Source organism: Meriones unguiculatus, chromosome 6 (assembly GCF_030254825.1).
Source record: "Meriones unguiculatus strain TT.TT164.6M chromosome 6, Bangor_MerUng_6.1, whole genome shotgun sequence".
NCBI classification, from domain to species: domain Eukaryota; kingdom Metazoa; phylum Chordata; class Mammalia; order Rodentia; family Muridae; genus Meriones; species Meriones unguiculatus.
Window position 1 is genome coordinate 28,524,717 of NC_083354.1, and position 13,163 is coordinate 28,537,879.

Consider the following 13,163-nt stretch of genomic DNA (forward strand, 5'->3'; position numbering starts at 1 on the left):
TGAGAAGCAGCTCCTGTTCTGCGGTGCTGAGCTCCAGCCTGCACAGGGAGCACTTGGTGACAGAGGTCTTATTCAGCTCCAGAGCTGGGCGGATGCTTTCAAGAAAGCCACTGCTGTCGGACAAGCAGAGCTCAATATTCTGTGAAGCTGAGAAAACTTCCATTAGGACCCAGTGCAGTGCTTGGTCTGCTGGCCCATGTCAGCCACTGCAACTTCCAACCTAGGGATCTTGTGTGGCTTGGGTGACAGTTTCCAGTACCCTTCACTGATGTCTGGTGGGGCCCTGGGTCGGATATTTACATATTTACTGATGATCTCCTCATTTTCAGTAAATGTTTTCTTCCAATCTTTTATATGTTCAAATGCACATGTGTAGTCCTTATCTATAGCTGGTGGTTGTAAGTTTTCAAAATATGTCTTGAATGAATAATCTATATGAGAAGACATTTTATTTCCTTTTATGGAAACCTGTAAACTCTTCAACAGTGACAGGCGTTCTGGGTGGTCCCAAAAGTACAGGAAATTCAATATTCTCAAAGCCAGTGTTCTCCCTCGAGGGAATAGCAAAATCAATGGAGAACATGCAGAAACTGTGTTGCTTTCATAAGCAATGTTTAAAGCAATATCTAATAAATGTTCTGAAAGGAATGAACAGAAAGCTTCTGTAGATTCCTGGCACTGCGCCCTAACAAACTCGAACCACTTGAAAATTTCCGGGTAGAGTTTCTTGTAATTCTCATAGTCAGACATGTTCTCCAGCGACTCTTTCTCATCCACCAACTGAAGCAAATGAGACACAACTTCTGGCCCTGCCCTTGATGAAGGGTGGCTAGAGACATACTATAAAAAGTTGTTGTAGGTGGTCAGAGCCTTCAAGGGCGAGTTAATTTGTCTCAAAAAATGAATTCCCAGGTCTTGGTCTTCCTGTCTGTCCGAACCCAGAGTTCAGTCAGCCTCATGGCAGCAAGAAATTCTTGGAAGAGAGGACTTAAAAACTGGTAGACTGGTCTCAGCCTTTGGGCGGTGAATTTGCTCATCAAGCAGGTGGTCAAGTCTTCATCTTCATCCACTCCAGCCTCTTGTGAGGTCATCATTTTTGAACTCAGAGCATGAAGAAAAATGCCCCCTCAAGGCCAGCTGCCCACCTGAGCACACAGTGGCCGTAAGGGCCTCAGCTGCAGCTTTGTACATTAAGGACAAAGTACTTCATATAGGACTTTAAAACTGCTACATCATGAAAGGGCTGATCAGAAGGATTTTGAAACCAGTAAGAACAGACTGCTGCCATGAAGAGAGGAGTTTTGTGAATTCCCTGTAAATCCACATTCTGTCCAAAGTAAACCATAAACTCTTGCAGAAGTGTTATACTCTATGAGAAGACCTTCCATAATACAGAGAATGAATTATAGAAAGGAAACTCTTTGATCTCTAGAATTGTATCCAGGTATGGACGGATGGACCTGGCCCTGTTTGTATGGACAGTGATCAATAAGCAGGTTAGTGACAAGTAGTTTTTGGTAATCAGTGTCTCTAGGGCTTGGGGCAGGGAGTCCACCCCATTATAGTCATCCAACAGGAACAGCACCTGGTGTTTTAACTGCTGGATGCTGCTGCTCAGGCATGCTTCACTAACACAGCCTCCTACATCTAGAAGTTGGGCACAGATGATACTGGCCAGACCCTGGTCTGGTCTGGTGGAACTAAGGGAGAGGTAGAAGACTAGCTGGAACCTGTTCAACAGGTGAAAGCACCCTGATGCCCAAAGAAAAGCTATTTTCTTCAGGAAGGTTGTCTTCCCACTGCCAACTTCCCCATCCACACACATGACCAAGCTGAGACTGGCGAAGATCTCAGGGAATGTCAGGGCCCCTTGCACTGGCCTGCTGGTGTGCTTTGAAATGATGGACACATCACAGCCAAGCAAGTGGTCAGTGCCTTGGCTAGAGCACAACTCTGGCAAATTCATGTGGCAGAAAATGGCTTTGTTGTAGGCACCTCGCAGCTGCTCACTCAGACTCTTTGCCTCCTGAAACCACTGGGCTTCCCTCAGAGCCAAGCCTGTGGAGAGAAGGGAGGCAGAGGAAGGTGTATCTTCATATCTCTCTGAATGCTTTGCTTGTCTGCTAAGAGTAGATTAGGACTCTCCTTCACTTCCCATGAACCGCCTCCATACCCTCTCATCTTTTCATAGAATCAGAATGTGGGGTACTATGTCTAAGGCCTCTCATTTGACAGAGACTTGGATATCCTGGTACCCTAACTTCCCTTTAGGATCCCAGGAGACCAGCCTGCTGCATGATACCTTTAACACTGGCTGCTTTGGATCTGGAATGAGGACTGCTGTCAGTAGTCCTGCATTCACTCTCATGATGGCATTGGAGCACTGACTCTCTCACCCACAACTGGCTTCACCTCAGTGCTCTCCTCTAGGAGCTCCTCAGACAATTAGAAATATGCTTTCCTGTCTCCACAAGGAGAGCAACAGAACAAGAAAATTTTAACACAGGGAACTTCCCAGAGACTCATACTCCAACCAAGGACTATTCATAGAGATAACCCAGAACCCCTGCACAGATGTAGCCCAGGGAAGTTCAGAGTCCAATTGGGTTACATAGTAATGTGAAGAGGGACTGCCTCTGTCATAATCTGATTGGCCTGCTCTTTGATCACCTCCCCCTGGAGGGGAGCACCCTTACTAGGCCATAGTAGAGGACAATGCAGTCACTTTTGATGTGAACTGATAGACTAAGATCAGAAAGGAGTGGAGAACCTCCCCTATCAGTGGACTTGGGGAATGGCATGCAAGCAGAGGGAGGAGGGAGTGTGGGATTGGGTGGGGAGGAGGGAGGGACTTATGGGGGGATGCAGAATGAATAAAGTGTAATTGATGAAAAATTGAAAAAAAAGCAATATGCTTCCTTGTCCAGTGTACAAATACACAGAATCCCATGTGCTTTCATGTTCCTACCAGCCTCCCTGTGATGAACTGGGTCCTTGTGATTGCTTTCACTTGTGATTTCCTTTGAAAGGGAAATCCTTTATTAAATTAAAATTTGCATGACCGTGAGACATAATGTTATCATTGAGAACCCAATGTCTTCTAGACTTCACTCTGTTTGTAGCATGTATTCTACCAACAGGACAACATTTCCAGTCCTTGCAACGTTATTTTGAAATTCGCAAATATTTACACATATCACATCAACCCAGAGTTGATTATCTTTTCAGTTTTCACCCCTTTTTCTTCATTTTTTTTTCTGGTTTGTTTGCTGTCTAGTTTTTGTTTTGTTTTGTTTTGCTTTGCTTTTAGAGATGGGGTTTTATAGTATAATCCAGGCTGATCTTGTACTCACAGCCATCTTCTTGCCTCAGCTTCCAGAATGCTATATTGTAGACATGAGCCATGATTCCCAGATTTGCTTTTGATTTGTGGGAAGGCAATCATAGCACAACTACCAAACAACTGTGGCATGCAGCAGTTGGTATGCCCATTGGATTGACAGTTGTGTCTTCTGTTGCAAAAATAGAATTCCTGATTTACTACTGGGCATTTGGTTTTGTTTACAAAGCACATTCATAGGCCAGAAATATATCTCACTTCAGAGTGCTTGTGTAGCACAAAAGGGGTCTTGGTTTCAATACAAGAAACAACATCAAAAGTCAAATCAGCTCGACTTGGGTGCACAGTTGGAACCATAGCATTTTTAAGGCTGAGAAAGAAATCACAAGTTCCAGGTCAGGTTTGGCTACACAGAAAATTCAAGATCAGCCTAAGCTGAAAATCTGAAAATCTGTCTCAAGCAAAAGTCCAACCAAGGAAAATGACACATGACTTTAATGTTCAAAAGTTCTAGCAGAAAGTCAAGCCTACTGCCCTGCAGGAAAAGGGCAGATGGAATGTGTTTAGTCTGCATTTTAATCAAGTTGAAGTCTAAAAGAGTCTCAAGGGTCTGCTTCTTCTGGGAGAAGGGCTCACTGTTCACTGTGATGCCCCATCTATAGCTATCGTGTGACAGTTGCTTCTTAGATTCTCGTGGACTTTATCTAATTATGGTACATTTAAAGTTGACAATTATGGCTCAACGCCACAATGATGTGTTGCTGAGTCAGAGAAGGGACGGGGCTCATTACCATGGCTTCCAGAAGTGCATGGTGGCTCTAAAGGGCTGGAATCACTTCTGCAGAAGACTTCAGGTTTTGAAGAAATATGCAACTATGCAGAGAAGATAAAAGTCATGAAATGATTCCATGCAGTTAAATGTCTACATTAGCTTTATGGAGAACATGAAGATTCAGGACCAGGAATGAGGCAGAAAGTAAACATTCTCAGTGACTCTGTCAGTCTTGCATCCTGTATAACCTTCAGTCTCTGGGTTCCAAAAACCGCATGTGATTTGTAAAGTAATGGTGAGAATATTCGGGGAATGTGTTGGAGTGAGAACAGAGTTAGTGTGTTAGGCCCAGCAAGAGCCTAAATATAAGAAGGGATGAATAGAACTCAGGAAACTAATCATCCATCCATGCAAAATCACAAGAGGTTCATTCTTACCATTGGGCAATGGGGTCAACCCTGCTGGTCAGCAAGGAGTGGCACTGGGAGACAAAGACCTTAGGTTTTTAAAAGACAAACGGCGGGAATCTCCTGGGGTTGCTATCTTGGCGATTTGGGATTGGATGAGGTGTTTAACTTTTAAAATAATTGGTTAGTTCTGGTCACCCTTATGTCCGGTCAGCCCTGTTGTAAATATCTCCTCTTCAAGTCAGTTTGGAATTTCCTGCCATATGAGATAAAGCTACAGTTAAAGTGGGAAAGTGATTAACTCATCTTAGTTTCCAAACAAAGGTCATCTCACAGGTGCAGCTGGTGATTTATTCTCCATTTAGTAGGGATCTCTGCTTGTTCTCTTCCTTATCTCTGTCCTCACAGATGGCTGATGTCAGGAACCTTTACATTCCTCGGCTCTCTGGAGAAGCACTAAGAGGCTTTAATTAACATGGGCCTAGAACTTGAAAATATAATTTATAGGGAATTGAAAGAAACATAGGTTACAAACTTGGTCTGATTCTTTCAAGTGTCTGTCTGTGAAATCAGCTAAAATAATCTTAAAGAATAGAAAATAGTGACACAGCACTGTGGGTGCAGAGGCGAGAGGATAACTAGGGCTTGTTGGATGCTACCTTTTCTCCAGGTTCAGAGAGAGACCCTGCTTCAAGGGAACAGGAGGGTGACATAAAGGAGAGGAGACTCCCTGTCTCCCTTTGGCCCTATGTAGAAAACACAATGCACACACAAACACACATTAACTAAGTAAACAAGGTAAAAATAAATAAAAATTCACAGATTATAAAATGAGAAAACTCTATATAGTCATGAAAAAAGAACAACAAAGGACAGTAAAAAATATTCAACAAAGTGTACAATTAAGAATTTGGTTAACAATAATTTTTAATTCTTGTCAAACTGTCAGAAACAAATCCACAAGATCTGAGTGTGCCAACTACATGAAATTCACATTAAGAATAAAAACATAGATATCACACAGTTAAATAAAATTCAATGCTTGCTGCACAAACATGGAGACTGGGCTCAGATCTCCAGCACCTGTGTAACAGCAAGGGAATAGGGACAGTGTAATCTTAGTGCCAGAGAAGGAGAGACAGGAAGACCATAGGGGCTCACTAGCCAGCCAGTAAGTCTCATTGGCAAGCTCCAGGTTTAGTGAGAGACTTGTCTCAAAAAATAAGTTGGACAAAACTACAGACCTATTTCTGAATACACAGAACATGTTGCTTTCAGAACAAAGAGAAATTAAGCTGGAACTGACTCAGAATTTCCTCCCTGCTATCTCCCTGTCACAGTACTGGAAGAGGCTTTGCAGTCTGCTGGGGGAGGAGGGCCTCCTGTATTCTACAACATCACCATCATGCCAGACAAGATGTGGCCAACAGTGAAGAGTGGCCTGAATCTTTGGGGATAACCAACTGCTATTGAATTGGACTTGAGGCTGCTTCACAGATGCTCTAATCATGGTCAAGCTGGGTGTGGTGGTGCAGGCCTGTAAATCTCGGCACTTGGGTGTCAAAGACAGGTGGATCTCTGGGTCAAAGGCCAGACTGATCTACATAGCAAGGTCAGAACAGAAAGGGCAATTCAGTGAGACAAAATGAAAGAAAACAAACCCTAAACTAAAGAAACTAAACTAAACTAAAGAACCTAAAGTAAAGAAATTAAACCTAAAGAAAACAAAAACCCAAACTAACCCTGGTCAAAAGCCCATGGCCCAGAAAGTCTATAAAGGTCTTAGCAGGGCAGGGTCTACTAATGCTATCTGGCTTAATGGACATCCTGTCAAAATTCCTTCTGAATATTTATGTTCATATGCAAAGAATTATGCTGCTTTGAACCTTGGCTAGGTAAGCTTCTCGCTGTAGTACATGTTGTGGTGAACTGCAATGTTAGCAGCAGAGGTTTCAGACAGTGAAGTGGGAGTTTGGGGAAATGAAAGCCTGCAGAAAGATACTTTGGGGCAGGTGCTGAGACCCATAAACAAACGTTGGGCAAAGTGCAAGGAATCTTGGGAAAGAAGAGGGAGATAGTAAGACCTGGAGAGAACAGGATCTCCACAAGGATAGCAACAGAACCAAAATATCTGGGCTAAGGGGTCTTTTCTGAGACTGATACTCCAACCAAGGACCATTCATGGAGATAACCTAGTACCCCTGCACAGATGTAGGCCATGGCAGCTAATAAGGGGACAGTCTCTGACATGAACTCAGTAGCTGGCTCTTTGACCACCTCCCAAGGAAGGGGGAGAAGCCTTGCCAGGCCACAGAGGAGGACAATGCACCCAGTTCTGAGGAGACCAGAAAAGCTAGGGTCAAATGGAAGGGGAGGAGGATCTCCCTTATCCTTGGACGTGGAGAGGGGCATAGGAGGAGATGAGGGAGAAAGGGCAGGATTGGGATGAGAGGAGGGAGGGGACTATGGCTGGGATACAAAGTGAATAAACTGTAATTAAGATAAAATATGAAATTTAATTAAAAAAGAGTACTTTGGTGAAGGAGAGTTAGCTTTGGAGATGTGATATTTCAATGCCTATTGAAGATGTATCTATAGTCTCAGGCTAGAGCTGGAGATGGAGGAGGCGGTGTAGACCTGGAACTCAAAGCCATTGAGCTGGATGAGGTGGTCCAGGAAGTGCACTTAACAGAGACAAAGTCAGGAGAACTCAGACACCCACTTCCTCTGCCACACATGTGGTCATATAGGAGAAACAGCAGGGGGCTGAGCTGCAGCTCTCTGAGAAGGAAACAGGAGTGATGCCTCAGGGAAGGTGGAGCAGGTGCTTCCTGAGGCCAGTGATGGGCCCCACTGGAGTTACCAGTAATGAAGTAAAATAAGGTACAAAAGGCCAATTAGTAATTACAGATTTATTGATTCCTTTAGTGAAAGCACTGCCAGTCCACCTTATTGTCAAGCATAACTACACCTTGCTACCTGGAACAGAGTGACCTGTCATTTCTGTCTACTCACTGGATTCTGATATAATATTTAAACATTTCTGACAATAAAGTATTACATGTCAAATCAGATAATAAACAAGATAATGTCTGATCCTATAGAGACAAGGTGTCTCTGAGTTTGAGAGACAGGTCTCTCAAACTTGGTCTACAGAGTGAGTCTAAAAACAGCCATGACTACACAGAGAAACCCTGTCTCAAAAGAAACAGAGAGAGCGAACAGAAAGAGAAATAGAGATAGACTGTCTTGGAACCAAACATGGGTTCTCTGTAAAAGTAACAAGTGTTCTTAACAATCTCTTAACAAGTGTTCTTAACATCTCTCAAAGTCCTGAGTCTTTATTTTACACATTAAAAAAAAACAAAACACTCAGAGAACTGTAGGATAAAGAATAATACAGAAAGGGGTAGAATGGAAAGTAAGAATACTTTCTGACTCAACTTTACAGATATAATAAAAGATTTAATAAAATTTTAGAGCTGTTTGGAAATATATTTTTTCCAGATTTACTGAGGTATAAATTGACCAATTAAAAGTATATATTTATGTTAAGCAAACACAAGTATCAAGGTAAGATTTTTATATACGTATGGAATACTAAATGACTGTCAAAGCCAAGTTAATATATCCATGAGTCCTTAACGTTTCTGCAAATATGATTTTAACAATCCTAGCCCTAGGAGGCAGAGGCAGACAAATCTCTGTGAGTTTCAGGTAGGCCCGGTCTACATATTCAGTTCTAGGCTATCAAAGGCTACCTCCTGAAAACCTGTCTCTAAACAACAAAATGGAAAAACAAAGGAAACCTTAAGACCATTACAGCACATGCAAACTTTTCAAAAGCCTCTGGAATGAAAGCAGTTTTCTCTAAGCCCATTTCCCCCCTCACATTGGCAATGAATGAGAGATGACAGCAAGCATGGCCACACCAAGGCTGGCGAACATACAAAAGCCCTGCAAAGACTAAGCATCTCCTGGAAAGCCAGCTGCATCCTGTGGTGAAGTTGACTCTTGCTTCATCATGTGTGGGACTGATGTAATACTAAAACCATCTGTTTCTTACCTCCATCAAATACTCCTTCCATGTTCTGGCTTTTATACACTGATGTTCTTTTCCCCAGACCATTCCTGTTGACCTTGCAATGGAGTGGTCTCTGGATGAACTTGACAAAACCTGTAATCTTTAGACAGAAGGACTATACAAGGACTGCCAAGGCACTGTTCATCATTGCTGCTAAGTTTAGTGAGGAACAGGCAGGCTTCTAGAAAAGTATCAGCAGCCTACACCTTTAATAAATATTATTTCATATGATGGTTAGTTATGCCTTTATTTTTTTAACTTTTATTAATTACACTTAAATCACTTTGTATCCCCCATAAATCCCCTCCCTCCTCCCCTCAAATCCCACCTCACCCTTTTTCACACATGCCTCTCCCCAAGTCCACTGATAGGGGAGGTCCCCCTTTCCTCCCTTCTGATCCTAGTCTATTAGGTCTCATCAGGAGTGGCTGCACTGTCATCTTCTGTGGCCTGGTAAGGCTGCTCCCCCCTCAGGGCGAGGTGATCAAAGAGCAGGCTGATCAGTTAAGACAAGATCTTGCTATGTAACACAGGCTGGTCTAAACTTCTTGATTCTCCCACTTCAGTCTCCTAAATGCTGAAAGTACAGAGGAGTACCATCTTGCTTAGCTACAGTAAAATGTTTTAGGAAATCAGATATTTAAAACTGTCAGTAGCCTTCAGCTGCATCCTTCACTTCTGAATGACAGGAGAGAATGGCAGTACCCATTTCCAGAAGATAATCAAGCGTTTGCACTGAGGGTGTCTTTCCTTCATAGCGTTCATCACTTTCATGTCCTCTTCATCCAGGAGCCAGCTGAGCATCCTGAGCCAGATGAGGCTGGGCAGTCTCATCACACACTGGCTCAGAGCCTTGACAGTGGTGGCCTGAACTTGGATGCATTCTGAGAGATTCCTGCTGATGTTCAGATCTTGTAGGTTTGGCAGGTTGTCGAGGACTTGAAAGAAATGTCTGTATCCTTCCTCTGTAATATTATGATTTACTGAAAGATTTAAGTTCTCAAGTTTCTGGAAGTCTCCACTGGTTGCTACCTTGGCTAGAAAAGAAAACATTTATGAAATGAGACTCCTGAGGCTTTCAATAATGGTGACAAGTTACTGGTACTACTCCCAACCCTGACAATGAAAGAAGGAAATGGTCAACATGATGTTTTAGAGGACATTCTTTGAAAGCACCAAACAGCTGCCTGGCAGATAGGGAATGACCTTGCCAAACTGCAAAGGGGAAACAGAAACCAGGAGGAAGTGCCAATACTGGTAAAAAAGAAACAAACAAACAAACAAACAAAAACACTGATCTACCAGAAAGATCTTACAACTCTACGTGTGCTTTGCACTTAGCTTGAAGATATAAAAGAAAATTAGAGCCATAAGGAAGGTATACAGGTGGCAGAGATCAATAGATTGAATGACTAAGTGATTGATTGAATGACTGATTGACTTTTGTGGTGCTTGGGCATGACCTCAGGGCTTCACACAATCTAAATGAGTACTGCTGAGTACATCTTCAGTTTCATACCTGGAGATTTAAAAACACCCTTTGGAAGTAATTATGGTGTAAATAATGGAATCTATCTCACATGGAATCATGCCCTTAGCTCCTCTTTTAAGGGTTAATCATGTGGGGCAGGTCAGGGACCTGGCTAGGAGACCACCTCTAGGAAGATGGGTTCACCTTAAGATAATGTGTTTTTCTTTTTAGAATTTTCGAGCCCTAGTGCAGTATCCATGAGCCAAGTGGGATCTATCTGGCTTCTGAGATGCATCTCAGAAAGGTAAACCATTTCTCTTTCCTCTCATGTTTTTCTTTCAGATGCTGGTCAATCTGAAAGATGTTCCTCAACTCAACTAAAGTGGTGCAGGATATTTGATTCCATTATGAACCCCATAATTGTGAACTATAAAACCCTGTTTCTTATCTCCTTTGGTTGAGCTGAGAATAGCAGGCCTGACCCACACCCCCCAAAAGTTACCATTGGGCATAACAAGCCCTATCACACACCTTCAGTCCAAGAATTTTTTATTGTGAACAGGTGATTATGGTGTGGTTCACCCAGCTGTAACACACACCCTTAATTCAAGAGCTTTCTGTACATCAAATTTAATAAAGTTAACCTTATATCAAGAGGCAGAGCAATAAACTAGCTCATAGTGATTAAAGAATAGGAGGGACTTTGCATTGAGGGGTATTTAAGACAGTGTGGAGACATAGAAAAGAGCTATTACCTCAAGCTCTGGCTTTAGCTTGGGCCTCAGCTCCTCAGCTCCATGGCTTTGGGGCTTTGAACTAGCAAGCCCTCAGCCTTGGGATTTTTGGCCTTTGCTTCCTGAGCTGCTACTTGAGCTAGTAAACCTTTTGGGTTTTTTCCATCCAGACCTGAGCTGAGAAGGAATGTCAGCTGGGTCCTTCCTCTGCCTCTCTGAGCTAGTAGGTTTTCATCCTGGCATCTGGCTCCTGAGTCTTTATTGGTAAAATTTTTTTGGTAAAAAATTGTTTATAACAACAGTTGTCAGGGACCACCTGTGGAAACTCACCAACTTGCCTCAACTTGCCCGTTCCCTTACCTGCAGTAAACATACTGCTTGGCAGCAGCAGAGATGTGCTCACAGAACTGTGGCTTATCACAAAATGTTTCAGTCCCCTGGCTGAGAAGAATCTGTAACTTTTCACCCACCCTACTTCCTCATCTTAAACCCTTTATAAAAGCTTATTTTGCTCAGTAAAGTTAGTCCTTGACAAGCACCTGTTTTCTTAGACTCATTCTTTTCTCTCATCCATCATTTCACAGGATCAGATCCTCTTCTATCCCCCGAATAACAAGCTCCGCTGGCCAGGGCAAACAGTAAAGCTTTGGATTTTATTACCCATGAGAATCATCAGAGTACCCAAACTACAAGGGGTTGACAATATTTACTAGGGACAGAATGTCAACCAACCTCTGTTGAAGGTAAAAGCTACCACAACACCATGGAGACTTTTGCTCCTGTTTCTTTGTTTGTGATCAGTCAGTCTCCTGTGACCCAACCTGGCCTTGAACTTGCTATTTAGACAAGGAACCCTTGAACCTCCTCAAGTGTAGACTTACAAGCATGTACCACATCTAAGCAAAAAACATGGTTTAATCAATATTTGTAAGGTATATCAGAAATTCCATCCCCAGAAATACCCAAATGTGTATATTTTATAAGAATGCTCTTAGAAGCACTTCACAGTAACCAGCTACTAGAAACAACTCAAGTACCCATTGAATAGACACACAGAGGGAACATGTGTTCAAATAATGAACAGACACACAGCTGTGAAATCAATGCACTATGGTCATATGTATTATTCTGAAATAAGGTACAAACACAATTTTTGGTGAAAAAAGACAAAGCATTGCCTATCGTATAGAATTCCCTTATATGAAAAGTCTAGCTGTAAATAAAGCTACGATGAGAGAGAGCAGTGCAGTGGTCATTTGTGTATGGAAGTGGAGGGCACTATTGGAGAATGGATACAACTTGGGTTTTTGGGCACTGGGGAAGCTCTGTGCCCTAACCTGGTTCATTGCCACACTGACTTAGATGGCAAATGTTTCATTAACATGTGCAGGAAAATGGATGCAGCTCTATATTTCAACTTGCTACAACTTGTTTACATATTTCCAGTATCCAGTTGACTAAAAGGGGATACGGTCAGGTATCTGAAGCAACAAGGGTGGAGACATAGATTTTACCGGGGTGTGGTGCAGTAGCGGAACACTGCTCTGGTGTATGTGAAGTACTGAGTTTAATCCCCAGAACTGGGAAAATAAACCACAGCCTGAATACTTCTCTATCTCCCCTCCCTTACCCCACTACCTTGACCACCTCTAAAGAAAAAAAAAAAAAAAGGAGAGCATTGACCAAGATAAATCTAAATTTTCAAAAGGGCATGAGAAGCAGCAGCATGATAGTACAAATGAGGAATGCTTTGGAAGCCTTTCTCAGGTCTAGACATTTGCAGCAGGTAGCTCCAGGGGCACCACTGCTTACACACAGGGGAAACCTTTTCTCTGAGGGAAGCTCACCAATTTCCATCACACTGTCGTCATCCAAGGTGTGGTGAAAGGCAAGAACTCAGAGACACTGAAGCTGCAGACACTGCTGGACAATCAGTCTGGCCACTTGGTGAATCCCGTCCCCAGTGGGAAGAAGCAGTTCCTCCAGGTTCCTGAGAGAACCGAGAGCCAGTGCTGTGGGAGACACAGCAAGCCATCCTCTGTAGTTGTTCCATTTGAGCAGCTGTGACCTAGTCATTCTGCACTCTAGGAGGCCCCACCTAACAGAGGCCCTCCTCATCACTGTCCTCTCAAAGAAGAAGAGAAAAGGGGTCAGTGTTCCAAGATATTTGATCACACTGTGAACCCCGAGCTTGTATTGTTTATCAAAATATCCTGTTTCTAGTTGTGGTCGGGCTCATCCTTAGTAAATACCTTTAAGCCAAGAATTTGCCTGAACAGGATTAAATAAAGTCAACAAAAGTTCAAGAGGTGGAGCAAGCAACCAGTTGATAGGGAGTGAATGTAGAAAAAAATA

General features: G+C 42.8%; 2 pseudogenes; both read right to left on the reverse strand.

Moving 5' to 3' along the window:
- Positions 1-1,171: 1,171 nt before the first annotated feature.
- LOC132654826 (baculoviral IAP repeat-containing protein 1a-like) lies at positions 1,172-4,151 on the reverse strand (annotated as a pseudogene).
- Positions 4,152-9,275: 5,124 nt separating this feature from the next.
- LOC132654827 (baculoviral IAP repeat-containing protein 1a-like) overlaps positions 9,276-13,163 on the reverse strand; it is a 52,899-nt pseudogene continuing 49,011 nt past the window's right edge.